Source organism: Micromys minutus (assembly GCF_963924665.1).
Source record: "Micromys minutus genome assembly, chromosome: 11".
Taxonomy (NCBI): Eukaryota; Metazoa; Chordata; class Mammalia; order Rodentia; family Muridae; genus Micromys; species Micromys minutus.
In genome coordinates, this window is record NC_137980.1 from 26,107,784 (window position 1) to 26,125,293 (window position 17,510).

At 39.7% G+C, this 17,510-nt stretch overlaps 1 pseudogene across 1 annotated transcript in view; it reads right to left on the minus strand.

The window, feature by feature from the left end:
- Positions 1–635: 635 nt before the first annotated feature.
- LOC308427372 (guanylate-binding protein 6-like) overlaps positions 636–17,510 on the minus strand; it is a 30,598-nt pseudogene continuing 13,723 nt past the window's right edge. Inside the window, exon 6 of the transcript in view lies at positions 636–753. The product of the transcript in view is annotated as a guanylate-binding protein 6-like (transcript). The remainder of the gene's footprint in view (positions 754–17,510) is intronic.

Sequence of the window (17,510 nt, forward strand, 5' to 3'; positions counted from 1 at the left end):
ATAAAATCCTAGTCAGGCTTTAAGTTTCCTGTGCTCCTATCGGGGAAAAACACAATTCTGCCACACGAGATAAGATGACCCTGAGTAACAACTATTTGGAAAAGAGCAATGCTGATGTGTTTTTTAAAAATGCTGGCAATATTCTTGCTGTGTAAATGTCCTAGCTGCCTAGGTGGCCAGACTTGTGATTTCCGGTCTGATGCTCTAGAGCTGCCGTTACAGGCAATTGTGGGTTGCCTAATACTGGTGCTGAGAATTGAACCTGGGTTCTCTGCAAGAGCAAAACATACTCTTAACCACTGAACCATCTTTCTAGCCCCTGAGAACTCCCATGTTTCTTAATTCGTAGGCATATGCTCTTTGTCAATACTTAGCAGTACATCTGCTATGACCACGTAAGAAACTGTTAAATTACAGTTGCTTCTCTGAGATACAGTACATGTTATACCGTTAAAATTTGAGCTTATTCCTTGTCAAATTAAAAAAAAAAGTTAAGGCAGCACACATCTTTAATCCCACTTAGGCAGAGGCAGGTGGATCTCTGTGAGTTCAGAGTTATCACAGTCTATAGAGTGAATTTCAGGTCAGTCAGGTCTATACAATAAGACTCTGCTTCAAAACCAAACAAAAAAAATGGGACATCCAAACAAAGAAGCAACAACAAACCCACAACCAAACCACTACCTCAGTAACAAGAGCCTCAGATGCTTATCATCTTCTTTGACGTGAAATGAAGGTACTGCAGGAACAGTTCTGTCTCATGGCCAAAAAAAAAAAAAAAAAAAAAAAAAAAGGCTTTTAATAATAAAGCATCTCTAAATGGCATATTCTATACATCTCTGAGGCTTTTAAAGATAATCCGTCTATCTCTGGTTTCATATTACATATTTTGTATTACAAAACATATTACTATGTCTAGTAAAAAAAAAAAAAAAAAACTAGAGTAGTATCTAACATGACCATGAGTTTGATTGATTACTAACTTGCATTTCTTGTTTATCCTAAACAATTGGTGGTAGCAGATTTTAAGTGGACTAGAACTTAACATTGCAGCTTTAGGAATTACATAGGTACAATACCATAAACAGTTCTGGTTCTGGGACTTAGTGTGTTGTAGCCAAATATAACCTTAAATTTGTTTCAATGTACTAAGATCTATACCAGTGAAAGACTTTTGGCTTGTTAATGCTCTTTGGTCTAAGAGTAGATTTAGTATCTACTCTTTTTTCTATTATTTCTAGATTGCCCCTATAGTCTCCCCTTTGCTTTCCATCTCTCTGCTTTCTCCCTAATTTTAGATAGGCGAGAGAGAAAAGGACAGAGGAAAGAAAAAGAAAGAAATCCGAGTCTAACCTCCTTTACTTTGTTTCCTTCATGATTCAAGACTGTTAAAATTTGTTACCATCCCCTGAAGTGATGACAAACATTCAACATTTATAGAACAACCTAAAAACCATCCTCCTCACCTCTGGGGAATGGGGTGTAGTACTCTTAAAATTGTTTCCTGCAAATTTGTGGCATCATTTTCCTTTGTTGGGGGCCCCCCGAGATTTGGAAATAGTCAAGTCTTAAGAAAGCTAGCTCTAACAGTTATTGTTCAGTCTCTGCAATCTAAGAAAGTTCAGGCTTAAATGAAGTCCTGACTGGGTCAGTCTGTAAAACTGGACAAATGAAGGCTGTCTATCGAGGGTCAGCAGCTTTCTTTGAAGCTTTCCTGGAAGCAAGTTCTGACGAAACTGCTATTAAGGCAGTCTGAGTAGAATTAGGCAGAATGCTGAAATATCTCAGCATCTCAGCATCCCTAAGAGTGAATCTTGTCAGAGTTGGTTGTCTGGTCTGTCTGTCTGTCTGTCTGTTTCTCTCATGTGAACATATAAGCTTTCAGCGGTAGTACCCATTTCTGCATTAACATATGTATAAAATGTACAGTGTGCACAATTTAGCTAAAAGTGATTTTCTGAACAGGTAAGTCTTTATAAGTTAGTTTGGATTTTATAACTAAACTTTAATATAAATTTCTATCTATGCCAATTGAAAGGATGGCATGATAGTTCTTGAGGATTCTGTAGCCAACAAAATTTGTTGGCTACGCATATCTTAAGTTCTGTACTGAAGACACTTTCATGTCTCAGTCAGTCTCAAAGCTGTTCTCATATAGGTGATCAGTGTGTACTTTACCTTTTGGTTCTTCCTCTTCTTGATTTCCTTGTTTCTTTCTTTCTTTCTTTCCTTCTTTCTTTGTTTCTGCAGTTATGATCTTCGGGGGGGGGGGTCTTCCTTAATTTGTATGCAATTCAGTTTTTCTTTTTGTGTGGAAACAAAAACATTCTCTCCCCCAATGGAACATTTTTAAAAATTTGTCTTTGGGAGATTTCTTATTCCTTTTTATTAATTAAGCATCCCTTTCTTACAACTGCTCCTGTAGCCATTAAGCCTTTGGTCTTTCTTGAATTTTCTGTTTTATCTATTGAAGCTCTCTGGTTTTGATAACTGGGTTATTAATATTTATATCCAGAGCAGTGCTGTTTAATTCTTCTGAGGATGAGTTTGACCTGAGATGGCCAACTTGAATTGGGGCCTCTTGGGTCATTTCCTGACAAGGAGTTACCTTGCTTGTCCATATAGATCTGCATTTGCTAGTCCATCTGCATGAGACTTTTTTTTTAAAATTTTCTCTTAAATAAATATTGCTTCTTGGAACGCCTTGCAATGACCTTGCTCACCATAATTAAAACATTTGACAGTTTGACTTTTCTTAAAACCTTTAGGGAGTATTTTTCCAATAATAGTTGCATCCTTATAATTTTTTAATCTTGTTTTTCTGCAGGATTCCATGTAAATTCTTTCTGGGAATAGCCACTGTCTCTTGTTACCTGTTGTATATGAGCAGGATAAGCTAAGGTTGGTTTCTAACCGCCTTTGGCTTACTTTGAATTTCAAGAATGTTCCTGCTCCTCCTGTGAGCTGTGGGTGAAGAATGGAACTTGGTCTAGCCTTGACCTGAGGCAGTGGGTGGAAGGCTGGTGAGAGCCTCTAGAATCCTTTAGTGGCAGTTGCTGCTGGCTGCTTCTGCCAGTCCACTCAGGGTCAGCATACACTTAAAATTTTATTTAAAGCTTCTTTATAGATACTGCAGGAGAAGCAAGTGGCAAAGAACAAAGGAAGCCATGTGGGTACCTCTGCATGAAGTCACATGGTTAATGGCTTCCATGACATCATTCCATCTGGATCTACATCCCCAGAAGAGCTTCCTCTTACAGAAGAGAAGGAGTTGGGTACCATCCTTCATACACCAGCACAAGCAGAAGCTTTCTCTGTCTACGATGTTAAACTTACAGTATCCTGTGTGGCTCCTTTAGGACCTTTGCCTTCTGGAGCCCCTCTGAGGACAGGAAGAGTTGAGGGCCCTTCCACCAGCAACTCCTGTTGTCAGTCATGTGTCTCACACAAAGTCATCTTGGGATTAGCATCTACAACCCCTCAATCCTAAGAACACTGCTGTTTGTCTTGTCTTTCATGCCTCAAGTGACTCTTTCAAATTAATATTTATTTATTTATTTATTTATTTATTTATTTATTTATTTATTTATTTATTGTTTGCTTTTGGCTAGTCTTCAAAAAAGATGTCCAGAGCCCAAAACATTGGTGGTTTCTCATCTTTGCCACCCTACCGTCAAAGGTTTGGAATAGAATTTGATACAGACAGTTGCCTAGTTGTCTACTGGATCCATTCATGACTTTAGCTTATGTTCAAATGCTTATATATTAAACTCTATGTGGGACCTTACTCCAGTATTCCCACACAGGTCTTTGTCTGGGGAAACACAGCCTCTGCTGCCTTCCCCACTAGATCTGGCCAGCACACACAAATTCAGGCTTGGAAGCATGAGAATAAAGCTCAGCATGGTGCTGAGATTAACACTTAGTTGGGGTGTGTGAACTCCTGGCCTGAGCTCTCAGGAACTGCACTCTGACTTTGAACCTAGCTGGCGATAAACCCTGGTGCAGGGCGTGAGAAACTGGGGAAGAGAATTTCTCTTCCCAATAAGAAGTGGTAACAGCTCTTTTAGAACAAAGGAACTCAGGTGGAGGAATGAGTTCTACATGCATCTTTTTACTTTCCCGCTCAGCCTTTGTATAAGTACCATTTTTGAAATGTTTCGGGATCTAATAACCAGCTTCCTATTGGTGTGGCCTTAGGGCTTGGAGAGACCTTGTCTACATATTTTTGGGTGGTCCTGCAAAAGCCTAGGGCTTATGTGTAGTCATGTCTATGTGCAGGGGAGGGACTTGGGGAATGGCCAATGCCTTGTGGTGGCAGTGTGAAGATTGTGTACTGTTTATGGCAGTGTGAGGGTTCTGAATTCTTGAGAGCCTGGAAATTTCCTTCCATCTTGTTTTCACTTTCAGTGTTATTGACCAATCTCAATAGGGAATCAGGGTTCCAAGCACGGCCTATCTGCCCCCACAACTCTATTTGTTTTGTGTGTGTATATGTGTATATATATATATATATATATATATATATATACATGAACTAAAGAATCTAAATATAATTGGCATCCCAACACAACTGGTTGTTTGTATGTGTGCATATGTATGTATACATGAATATATACATACACACACATACATTTAAGAGTTATTTCTTTGTTTATTTTTGTTTTTCTAGACAGGATTTTACTGTGTTTCTCTTGGAACTCTTTCTGTAAACCAGGTTGGCCTTAAACTCACAGAAATCTGTGTCTCTGTCTCTTGAGTGGTGGGATTAAAGGCATGTGCCACCACTGCCTGGCTATATATTTATTTTTACTGTATGTGTGTGGGTGTTCTTTCTGCATGCATGTCTGTGCACTATGTGCATGTCTGGTCCTACAGACATCCGGAGAGAATACTGTATTTCCTGGAACTGCAGTTATGGATGATTGGGCACCACCATGTGTGTGCTCACTCTCAACCACTGAATGATCTCTCTAGCCTTTTCTTTCTTCATAAACCTTTCAGTACACTGAATGCTGCCCTTATGTGCACAGACGTGGGATCCAACCACTCGGCATGGGCGGCCTTCCATGAAAGCACTGAAGAGCTGGATCTCCTACACCAGCAGCCAACTCCATATTTTCTTTCTTTCTTTCTTTTAATTTTTCTTTCTTTTATTTTTTCCTTTTTGAGACAGTTTGACTATGTAGCCATGCCTAGATCTCACTACATACACAGGCTGACCTCAAACTCATAACATTGGCTTTTGCATCTCTAGTGCTGAAATTGAAAGCAAGTACAACCAGATCTGGCCATTTCCTGTTTTTAACAGCATTACATAAAAGGTCTTTGCATACTTGAAGAGTTCTTTTCTCCTCTCTACATCTTAAATACGACTTCCTTTAACATACAGAAATGTAAATTAAATAGAATATGGTATACATATGTGTGTGTGTATGTGTGTGTGTACATAATTATATCTACCTATCTAATATATCTATATCAAAATCTATATTTATATCTATATCTGTGTGTTGAATGTTTAGTTTCTGTATGAAGTGAGGACATGACCACATGTGGTTGAGGAGGTTTTTATTGTAGATATGAGGGAGATCTTAATCAGAAGCATCTGGAAGGGTCCAGAGCAGAGAGAGAAGGCAGTGCACTGAATATGGCCACAAGACTGAACTGGGCCATGAGAGGAGAGAGAGGGAGAGAACTAGAGAGGAAGAGAGGAGGGGAAGACAAAGGGAGAGCACAGGGCTGAAATGGCAGGTTATATAGGAATGAGAAGCCAGAAGGAAGCCCATGAGCTGGAGAAGTTTGGGGGTTTGAGGTGAGAAGAGCCAAGGTGCTGAGTTGGCCTGGAAGCCAGGGGACACTTTGGTATGCTAATAGGCACCACACTTAGTCAACTGCTCCCAGTGAATATCTTCCAGATCTGACACTTTCTGTATTCTTTCTCTGAGGAACTATTGTAAAAGGATGTTAAGATGCCTCATACTTCAACCAGGACAACCTCAGAATCAGTGACCATACTCGGTGTACAATGGGGTATCTCACTGTATTTAATAAATCCTGTAGACAGCAGGGCTACCTTCAAGTGAACCTGTGAGACATACCAATCACTCAGAATGTCTGTGCACCTGTCCCTATCAGAACAGAATCTTTGGGTCCACTTCCCAGAGCCTAGCTTCTTGCTCACACTCTGTCCCTCACCCCACCTCTCTCCTCTGTTCTCTAACCACCATACAGAGATGTCACTGTTCTCTAACCACTGTGCAGAGCTGTCAAATTGATGGTGGATTCCAAGACTAGCCATGTCTGCATAGAGTACTCCCCCTTCTTGGTCAGGCTTTTCTCAAGCTAGAATAGCATGCCCATCTTCACATGCCCAGCCTGAAGGCAAGAGACATTTACAGACCCCCTGAGGCAGTTCTCAGGCTGGGGAACTATACAATATTGGGTAAGTACTCTGTTGTTGGTTTATTTATTTAGACTATTATATGCCTTTGTTTGTCTTCCCGTCTCTGCTTCCATAGTGCTTGGACTAAAGGTGTATGCATCTAATCTCAGTTCTAATTAATTTATTTAAAATATCTTTTTGATGAATCCCCCCATGTTTTAGAAAACACACATTCAAAATACTCAAAACTCTTCACAAGGAAAACATTTAGGTATTTCCACTCAGGGAAAATATTCTTACAGCGCTGTGGAGCCACATCATTCTGCCTGGGTCTGTACATGGATTTCTGTTTGTCTTTTATGTCTAGGAACCTCTAGCCTGATGTGGGGATGTGTGTGGAAGAATCTTCAAAAACTGATGGGCAGGATGGTTGTTACTGGGACCACATCTGCAGCTGTGAGGCTGGAGGAGAGGTCTGGTGGGATCTCATCGTGTAACTGCCCCAGGTGTGGAATCATCACACTTCATTGTTAACAGCACCTAGATGACTTTACTTTCAATTTTGCTGCAGTACATGACTTAGGGGCCCAGTCAGTTTATATAAGGGGGCAGGCAAGGAACAGAGGGAAGAGAATGCACAAGAACTGAGGTGAGAACCAGGAAAATGAACTGCATTGGACCTGTGAGGACCAGTGAGTTAGTTTTACAAGAAATTTACTGTTGACTTGATCTGATCGCACTTCCTGTGGTGACAGAGGGAAGAGCCACAAGCCCAGGGTGATGAGCCTGGTTAAAAAAAATGGCTTTTAGACATGTAATAAACAAGATTTTGTTTACTGCTTTGCTTGTTCCTTGACCCACAACTGATCTTATTATTTGGCATGTATTTAAAGTGGTATAAAGGCAGATTGGAAAATAATAAACCCGCCTCAGCCTCAGAACTGGCTGGGGTCATGCTACAGTTTCGTCTAATTGTCTTTTTTCTTTTCAGTCCTCACTCTTGCCCTGGAGAAGCTGTTGACTGACTGAGCTGGCTTGGTCAACAGATGCTTAAGAAGGATCCAATAGAGCTGAGACAAGGAATGCTGGTCTTGATCTACATGTGTTGCGTGTTTGGGGGACAATATTCATACAACATGAGGATATTGGGCTGATGGGACATTTATGATAACTCATTTATGCCTTCTCCCAGGAGTACAGCTTCCAAACTTCCCCAGAAAAGTCCTGAGTATATTACCACTCCCACTGTTAGGGAAATATCCTTCTGTGGAAGGTCTTCCTTATATGCCTTGGAGGTTGTGACTCAAAGACGCCAGAGAACTCCTTATAAGGCTCTGATTCAAAGATAACACTGGGACATCTGCTTCTGTACTTACTCAGGAACAAGATAACCAGAACAAAGTAAACTTACAAAGGTAAACAAGATTCAGTGGGCTAGAGGAGTTGGGAGCAGATCAAATTAAAAGTCTCTTCTTACCATATGCTTGGGTAATTACATGGCATGTAGATTGGTGGCTCTTATAGTATGGTCTTCAAGGAAAGTGTACAGCAAAAATGTTAGATTGGAAGGAGTTATCTCTGCCTTACTCAGGGGCTTATATTGATGGACAAAGAATGGTGTGGATAAATGATTAAAAAAATAATGAAATATTAAGACCTCTTCCCTTCTTAGAAGAGTGAGCTTGTGAAGACCCACTGTCATGATGTATGATCAAGGAATAAAAGAATAGCAAGATTAGACATATAAATTAATCCTACAAAGATATAAACATTTTATTACAGTAGCAATTGAATGATAGCTACAGCAGCTCTGGCTTAAAGCTTTTTGTGGGGGGTCTAATGACAATGAACATTCTGACCATTAAGAGTTAATAATACACTGCAATAACTGACAATCTGCCAAGGCTGAATGGAGAATTTCTTTCTGTCTAGTACCCTTGAAAAAGCAAGATTCTGAAATGTTGGGTTATGGGGTCAGTGAGGGGAAATGATTGTGAAAGATTACTCTGTTCTGTCACAGTTTACCAATGCTGACTAAACTTATGACCAAAAGGAAGTTAAAACACGTGTCCTGGGACAAAAATGATATGATCTATGTTTACGAACAACATGACTCTATCCATGTCTACTGAGTTCTGTATAACTAAAGAAGCATGCTGACTGCCAATCAGTCAGGCTGTAGGATTCCTCTAACCACCATGTCTGACTCACTCCTCCTTTGCCAACTTTTTCTTTAAAAAAAACTCTTTTTTTAATTGAATATTTTATCTATTTACATTTCAAATGTTATTCCTTTCCACCTTCCTTTCCCCTTGCTTCCATGAAGATGCTTCTACTCCCACACACCCACTCCCACCTCATCGCCCTGGCATTCCCTTACCCTGGGGAAACAAGCTTTCACAGGACCAAAAGCTTTTTCCATTGATGTCAGACAATTCCCTCCTCTGCTACATATGTGCCTGGAGCCATGGGTACTCATTAGCTGGCGTTTTAGTTCCTGTGAGCTCTAGGGGATCTGGTTGGTTGATATTGTTGTTCTTCCTATGGTGTTGCAAACCCTTTCAGCTCCTTCAGTCCTTTCTCTAGCTCCTTCATTGGGGTCCCTGTGCTCAGTCCAATGGTTAGCTGTAATCATCCTCCTCATCTGTATCAGTATGGCTCTGGTAGAGCCTCTCAGGAGGCATCCATATCAGGCTCCAGTCAGCAAGCACTTCTTGGCATCAGCAATAGTGACTGGGTTTGGTGGCTGCATATGCGATGGATATCCAGGTGAGGCAGTCTCCGGACAACCTTTTCTTCAGTCCTTGTTCCACTCTTTGCCCCTGTATTTCCTCCTGTGAGTATTTTGTTCTTGCTTTAAAGAAGGACTAAAGCATCCACATTTTGGATTTCCTTCTTTTTGAGCTACATATGGTCTGTGAATTGTTTCTTGGGTATTCCAACCTTTTGGACTAATATCCCCTTATTAGTGAGTGCATACCATGTGTGTTCTTTTGTGACTGGGTTACCTCACTCAGGATGATAATTTCTAGTTCCATCCATTTACCTAAGAATTTCATGAAGTCATTGTTTTTAATAGCTGAGTAGTACTCCATCATGTAAATGTACCACATTTTCTGTATCCATTCCTCTGTTGAAGGAAATCTGGGTTTTTTTCCAGCTTCTGGCTATTATGAATAAGGCTACTATGAACATAGTGGAACATGTATCCTTGCTATATGTTGGAACATCTTTTGGGTATATGCCCAGGAGTGGTATAGCTGGATCCTTAGACAGGTAGCACTATGTCTAATTTTCTAAGGAACTACCAGAGTGGTTGTACCATCTTGCAATCCTACTGACAATGGAGGAATATTCCTCTTTCTCCATATCCTTGCCAGCATCTGCTGCCACCTGAGTTTTTGATCCTAGCCATTCTGACTGGTGTGAGGTAGAATCTCTGGATTGTTTTGATTTGCATTTCCTTGATGACTAAGGATTTTGAATATTTCTTTAGGTGTTTCTCAGCCATTCAAGATTCCCCAGTTGAGAATTCTTTGCTTAGCTCTGTCCCCATTTTTTAATAGGATTATTTGATTTTTGAGTCTAACTTCATGAGTTATTTGTATATATTGGATATTAGTCCTCTATCTGATGTAGAATTGGCAAAGTTTTTTTCCCCAATCTGTTGGTTGCTGTTTTGTACTACTGACAGTGTCCTTTGCCTTACAGAAGCTTTGTAATTTTATGAGGTCCCATTTGTCGATTCTTGTTCTTAGAGCATAAGCCAATGGTGTTTTGTTTAGGAAAAATTTCCCTGTGCCTATGTGTTCTAACCTCTTCCCCACTTTCTGTTCTATTAGTTTCAGTGTATCTAGTTTTATGTGGAGGTCCTTGATCTACTTGGACTTGAGCTTTGCACAAGGAGATAAGAATGGGTTAATTTGCATTTTTCTGCATGCTGACTGCCTGTTGAACCAGCACCATTTGTTGAAAATGCTGTTCCCCCACCCAATTGGATGGTTTTAGCTCCTTTATCAAAGATCAAGCGACCAAAAGTGTGTGGGTTTATTTCTGGGTCTTCAGTTCTTTTCCATTGATCTGTCTGCCTATCTCAGTACCAATATTATGTAGTTTTTAATCACAATTGATCTGTAATACAGCTTAAGCTCAGGGAGGGTTATTCCCCCAGAAGTTGTTTTATTGTTGAGAATATTTTTTTGCTATCCTAGGTTTTTTGTTATTCCAAATGAATTTGAAAATTGTTTTTTTCTAATTCAATGAAGAATTGAGTTGAAATTTTGATGGGGATTGCATTGAATCTGTAGATTGCTTTTGGCAAGATGGCCATTTTTACTATATTAATCCAGCCAGTCCATGAGCATGGGAGATCTTTTTATCTTCTGAGATCTTCTTCAATTTCTTTCTTCAGAGACTTGAACAAACTTCTGGTCATATAGATCTTTCACTTGCTTGGTTAGGGTTGCACCAAGGTATTTTATATTATTTGTGACCATTGTGAAGGGTGTTGTCTCTCTAATTTCTTTTTCAGCCCATTTATCCTTTGAGTAGAGGAAGGCTACTAATTTGGTTTGAGTTAATTTTATATCCAGCCACTTTGCTGAAGTTGATTACCAGGTTAGGAGTTCTCTGGTAGATTTTTTGAGGTCACTTAAGTATGCTATCATATCATTTGCAATTAGTGATATTTTGACTTCTTCCTTTCCAGTCTGTATTCCTTTGGCTTGCTTTTGTTTTCTAATTGCTCTGTCTAGGACTCCTATTACTATATTGAATAGGTAGTGGGAGAGTGGTCAGCCTTGTCCAGTCCCTGATTTTAGTGGGATTGCTTCAAGTTTCTCACTATGTAGTTTAATGTTGGCTACTGGTTTGCTGTATATTGCTTTTCCAATGTTTAGCTATGGGCCTTGAATTCCTGATCTTTCCAAGACTTTTATCATGAAGGGGTGTTGAATTTTGTTAAATGCTTTCTCAATATCTAATGATCATGTGGCTTTTTTCCTTTGGGTTTGTTTATATAGTGGATTACATTGAGGAATTTCTTTATATTAAACCATCCCTGCATCCCAGGGATGAAGCCTACTTGATCATGGTGAATAATCATTTTGATGTGTTCTTATATTTAGTTTGCAATAATTTTATTGAGTATTTTTGCATCTATATTCATAAGGGAATTTGGTCTGAAGTTCTCTTTCTTTGTAGGGTTTTTGTGTGGTTTAGGTATAAAGTTAATGTGGTTTCATAGAACGAATTGGGTAGTGTTCCTTCTATTTCTATTTTGTGGAATAGTTTTGATATTGGGTCTTCTTTGAAGGTCTTATAGAATTCTGTACTGAACCCATCTGTTCCTTGGCTCTTTTTTTTTTTTTTTTTTTTTTTTTTTTTTTTTTTTTTTTTTTTTTTTTTTTGGTTGGAAGACTTTTAACAACCACTTCTATTTCTTTAGGGGTTTAGATGATCTATCTGATCTTGATTTAACTTTGGTACCTGGTATCTGTGAATAAAATGGTCCATTTCCTCCAGATTATCCAGTTTTGTTGTAGGATCTGACTTTTTAAAAATTTCCTCAGTTTCTGTTTGTTGCAATATTCTTTTCAACCCAATCGCCAATTTGTTGCATTTTCCTCTTCAACCCAAATAAACCCATTCAATGAAAACACAACTCAGTAATTAGGAAAACAAGCTACAGTATATTTTGGGAAGATTTACCACTACACTCTTTATTCCCCTCCTAAGAAATCTCTCTCACTTGCCATAAACAGTCCTCTTGTTCCCGAACCGTCCTCTCCTCCCTCTCCTCTAACTCCTCCTGTTCTGTTTTACTCCCTGACTCCTCCTCTTCCATTTCCTCTCCTTTTCCCACCTCCTCTCCCTGTCTAATCATGTATTGCCTTGACATAAATCTACATCTGTTGTTATGTCTCCCTTTTCATTTCTAATTTTATTAATTTGAATACTTTCTCTGTGCCCTCTCGTTAGTCTGGCTAGGGGTTTATCTATCTTGTTAATTTTTACAAAGAACCAGATCTTGGATTTGCTGATTCTTTGTATAGTTCTTTTTGTTTCCATTTGGTTGATTTCAGTCCTGAGTTTGATTATTTTCTGCCATCTACTCCTCTTGGGAGCATTTGCTTCTTTTTGATCCAGAGCTTTCAGCTATGCTGTCAAACTGCTAGTGTATGCTCTCTCCAGTTTCTTTTTGGAGGTGCTCAGCGCTATGAGTTTTCCTCTCAGTACTGCTTTCCTTGTATCCCATAAGTTTGGGTATGTTGTGCCTTCATTTTCGTTAAATTCTAAAAAGTCTTTAATTTCTTTCTTTCATTCTTCCTTGACTAAGTTTTCATTGAGTAGAGTCTTTGCCAACTTCTTATCTCCTCTGCAGGACCTGGCCATTACCTGGGCTGGCCCCCTCTACCCCTACCCCATCCCAGAAATTACTCACTGAAGATACCAGATTAAAAGCAATGTTTTGCTTTGTACAAATGAAAAGATGCCACCTTGATTTATTCTATAACTCTATACTAAAAGTTTTGTTTTTCTTTTTTTACCCCCCTTTTTGGTTTTGGGGTTTTAACCCTTAAAGACTTTTGTTAAAAACTGGATTTAATCTTTAGCTAAGATGTATTGCATAGAGAGACGAGCATCCTTGAAGACATAGGCTTAGCACCATAGTTAACATTTTAAAGTGTAATAATTCTTGGCACAGTAAACTATAACTTCGGCTATACTAATACATGTGTCTATCTTCTTGCAAGGAGGGTAGAAAAACCTACCTTTTAGACATGTAAAAATAGCTTAGTCAGCATCCCTACTACACCCAAGGCTGCACCTGATAGCCAGACCTGTGACATCACACAGAAATGTTCCAGACACAATCCTATCTAGAACCCATGACACATCTTCTTTTCACATCTGGAGAGACCCCAGCTTGATCTGCCCTGCAGCTGAAGAGTCTCCCCCAGGATCTAACCCTCAAATCAAAGACTTCTGTTAAACACTGTACCTGAGCTTCAGGTAAAATAAGTTGTACAGGTGAGTAGCCTTTAAGTCTTTAAGGGTTAAACTTTAAAAAAAACAAAAGGCCAAAACCAAAACAAACCAACAACTAAGCAAACAACAACAACAACAAAACCCCTCTCCTTGCTGCAGGGCAAATCAAGGTGGCATCTTTTGAAATGTGCCAAGCAAAGCACTGCTTTTGGTCCCTGTTTGTGCACTGTTCAGTAGGCACCATGGCCACAGGCTGAGGACTGTGGTTAGGAACATTGTGTAATATCCCTCAGTATAATAAAATATAGCTTTTACTATACTAACTGTATGCATCTATCTTCTTGATCACAGCAGGCATGTTGCTTGTTGTCTGGTCTGCAGGAGTCTGTGACTGGCTGTAATTCCGGGGAAGCTGTTGGTCCCCTTCGGCCAGTGACAGCTGCAAAGTGGCAGCCAGGCACACTGAGGTCTCTGAGTATAATGCTCTGCCATCTTCAACTCAGGGCAACAGCAGTGCAGTAGGGAAAGCCTTGGGTGGGAGCCGCCTGCCTGCCTAGCCAGGCCTTTCGGTAGCTTTGGACTATAGAAGAACACCATCCTGCCAAGGAGCTGATGGGCAATTGTAATCTAAAGATAAAAGGTTTTTTTTCCTGTCTTTAAATTACACCCTGCTCAAGGTAGGCTTCTAAAAATATCTATTTGGAAATAAGTTAAGGTCATATACCACTAAGCAAAGTGCATAGTTATAGTTGTCGCAAGTGGTTCTCAACCTATGGGTTGGGTCCCCTTTGGAGGCCAAATGACCCTTTTACAGGGTCAAATATATCCTGCATATCAGACATTTACATTACAATTTGTAGCAGTAGTGAAATTACAGTTATGAAGTAGAAATAAAAATAATTTTATAATTGAGGTTACCACAAATGAGGAGCTGCATTAAAGGATCATGCATCTATAAGTTGCACACATTATATTTGTTATACATATATACAGTGGTGTATGCCTTTTTCATGCTGTGTATCTTATATGGGAGTGAGCTGCAGAGATCTTGACCATTCTCAAGAGTGACATTGCCTATATTTGAGTTCTCAGGGATTGGAACATTCTCTTGCCATGTCCCAAGGTCCACAGATAGGTCATCCATATTGTGGCATGCAGTAGAGTTTCATCCATTTCTCTGGCTGAATAATAGTTGTGTGAACTATCACATTAAGATAGACATATGCATCTGTTGGTGGGAGATTGGGTTGTTTCCACATTTTTGGTATTGTGACTACAACTGCCATGATCACTAGTGTTTAATGTCTGTCTGTATTAGTCAGGGTTCTCTAGAGTCACAGAACTTATGTGCAGACTCTATATAGTAAGGAAATTTGTTGGTGATTTACAGCCTGTGGTCCAATTCCCCAACAATGGTTAGCAGCTCCATCTTCAACTCTCACTCCAACTGCCCTGGCTCCAACTCCAGATATATACACTTAAAGGTAATTGCAAAGGAGGTGTGCAAATTCCCTAGCTGATGGGTGGAGGAGTCACCCCCTGAGGTAGCATAAAGCAGGAACAGAAACAGTTGTGGAGTAGGCTTGTGACTGGGCATTAGTATTCCAAATGAATGTGTGTTTTCCCAAACTCAAGGCATGCAAGTGGGCAGTTCAGCTAATCCTTAGCAGATGAGGGGTGGTAGTGGGCATAACTTTCAATATTTCCCCCAAAATTATTTTTTAAAATTAGGGATCTGTCTTAGGCACCCACGGATGTTAGCACTTGTCTTACCTGTCTTAGATAAACCCTTAAATTAGGAGCAGAAATGAATTCTGCACACATAGGACATTGAGTGACTATCTGTAGAGCTTGCTCCTTCATAATTTTACAATGAAATCTTAAGAATCCTGCATTCAAATGTAATTTAGTATGCACTTGAATAGCTGTATCCACATTAGATTTTTCTATAACCAATGCAAGAGGGCAAGTGTACACATCTGCAAGCTGATTTTCCCTCAAAAGAGGTCCTGGAAAGGCAGTATGAGCTCTAATGTGCCCTACAAATATAGAAAACTTTCTTTGCCAAATCAAAGTCTGTAATTTCAATAACTGATCAAGAACTGCTGACACAGGGACAATATAAGCACCAGTTTCTAAAGGTGACAAAATTTGAGCAACATAGATATTATTAGAATAAATATTTAGGGTTTCTTCAGGAAAAATTACAAACAGGGTGGGGGTTTTGGGAGAGCATAGTACCAATGCCAGATGATCTGTTTCTGCTGAATTTTTTCTTTATCTATTGTCCGGCGCTGTCTGAGACCTTGCAGTTGACCTTCTCCTGGGACCTTGGGCTCTGGGGAGTGTTATCAGGAGTGCAGCTGCAGCCCCAGTCCTGCTCATCCTGAGGACACTGAGGGGGCAGTTTGTATTTTTCCACTACTGGGGTCTTTCAATACTAATGGGATAACAGATTGAGACTCTATATTGAATCATACACACACACACACACACACACACACACACACACACACACACACACACATTGGGCTATTTTTTTATGCAGTACTATCAGTGAACTTGATAATCATTATCTTGATAATAAATTGGCTCAGTGTTTTAAAGAGCATCCGTTTGTGTTTCCTAAGGTGGTTTCCTCTATCCCTCTTTCCCATGCCAGGTTTGTTCATGTGATAAAGGTGTTTGATGTTCTGTAAAAAAAAAAAAAAAAAAAAAAAAGAAAGAAAGAAAGAAAGAAAGAAAAAACCCAATATTGGTGTCTGTATAAAGCAATTCTACAAATACAAAAATTAGCAATTCCACAAAAAAGCTGGTGGTAGTCTGTTTGTATGATTGACTGTCATGACTGTAGTGTTGATGAGCCCTCATTGACTGAATGTGCATTTATCATTCAAAGATAATCATTCCATATTTTCATGGTGAATATAGTTACAAAAATACATAAAAACCCTTCTCAAACTTCAGGTACTTTTTGTTTCAATCTAGAAATCTCTCCAGTGGCTAAAAAAAAAAAAACATTATAGACTTTAGGTAGATTCTGTCAGTTTGTCTATGAATTGCAATCCTAGCCAGAACACCCACTGCTCATCTCTGACCCAGCTACATTTTCTATACAAATCTCCTCATTCTTAGGAAACAACGTGACTTTTGCCAGAGCTTCATTGCCAGTATCTCCTAGTGTTGCTTTTATCTTTCATCATTATGATAGAACTGTGGGCTGTTAAGGCTGCAAAGAATCATGAGACTGAAGGAAGCAGCCATTCTTCAACAGAGGGTCTTAGGGACCAGGACAGCTAAGTCACTAGCAAGAACGATATAGGGAAGGCTATGGCAAGCAAGTGAGTTTTCTGAAGATAGCCTACTATTTTGCATAGCAGTGGATGCTCTCTGAGAAGCATGGTCCCCAGAGACTTCATTATATATGGCCAAACACAGGCAGAGTTATTACTATATACAGATAAACAAGGAGGCAGGGTTACTACATACAGATAAGCAGGGAGTTGGGTTTATTATATTCAGCTGAATACAGATTTGGGGTTATTATAAATGGTTGAACATAGAGGGAGGGTTAGGTCATCCAGGTAGTAATACTCTCTGCAGGGGAGGAGTCTCCAGGTGGTAAGCATCCAGGGGAGGGCAAGGGACAAAGTCTTGGTGGGCATTTTCTGCACACTGATCAACAGCAGCCAGACTAGAGGAAAGCTTTTCTCATGGGTGACATGGCTAGTTCACACCAACAATGTTTTCACTCAGGACTTCACACACTCAGGCCTTCCTTCACTCCCCACAGTATGTAGCACTGATGTTGATGGTTATTTGTGTCCTCCCTACATATGGAGAACTGAGGAAACATTTGGAAACTGGCTCTTCCCTTCCACTATGTGGGTGCCAGACATAGAACTCAGTTTGTCAGGTTTGGTGGCAGGTGACTTTACCCACTGAACAATCCCACCAGCCCTTATGTGGCACTTTTGTTTAGAGGTGAGTTTGATATTTTTGCTGTATATTGAGAGAAATCAAATGTTGAAGCTGAGATAAAGGGAGAAGACAGGCTTGCAGGAGCCAGCCTTCATAGGATCTTGCAGACAGATTAAGGATTTTATCCTAACAACAACAGAAAATAAAATTTTTG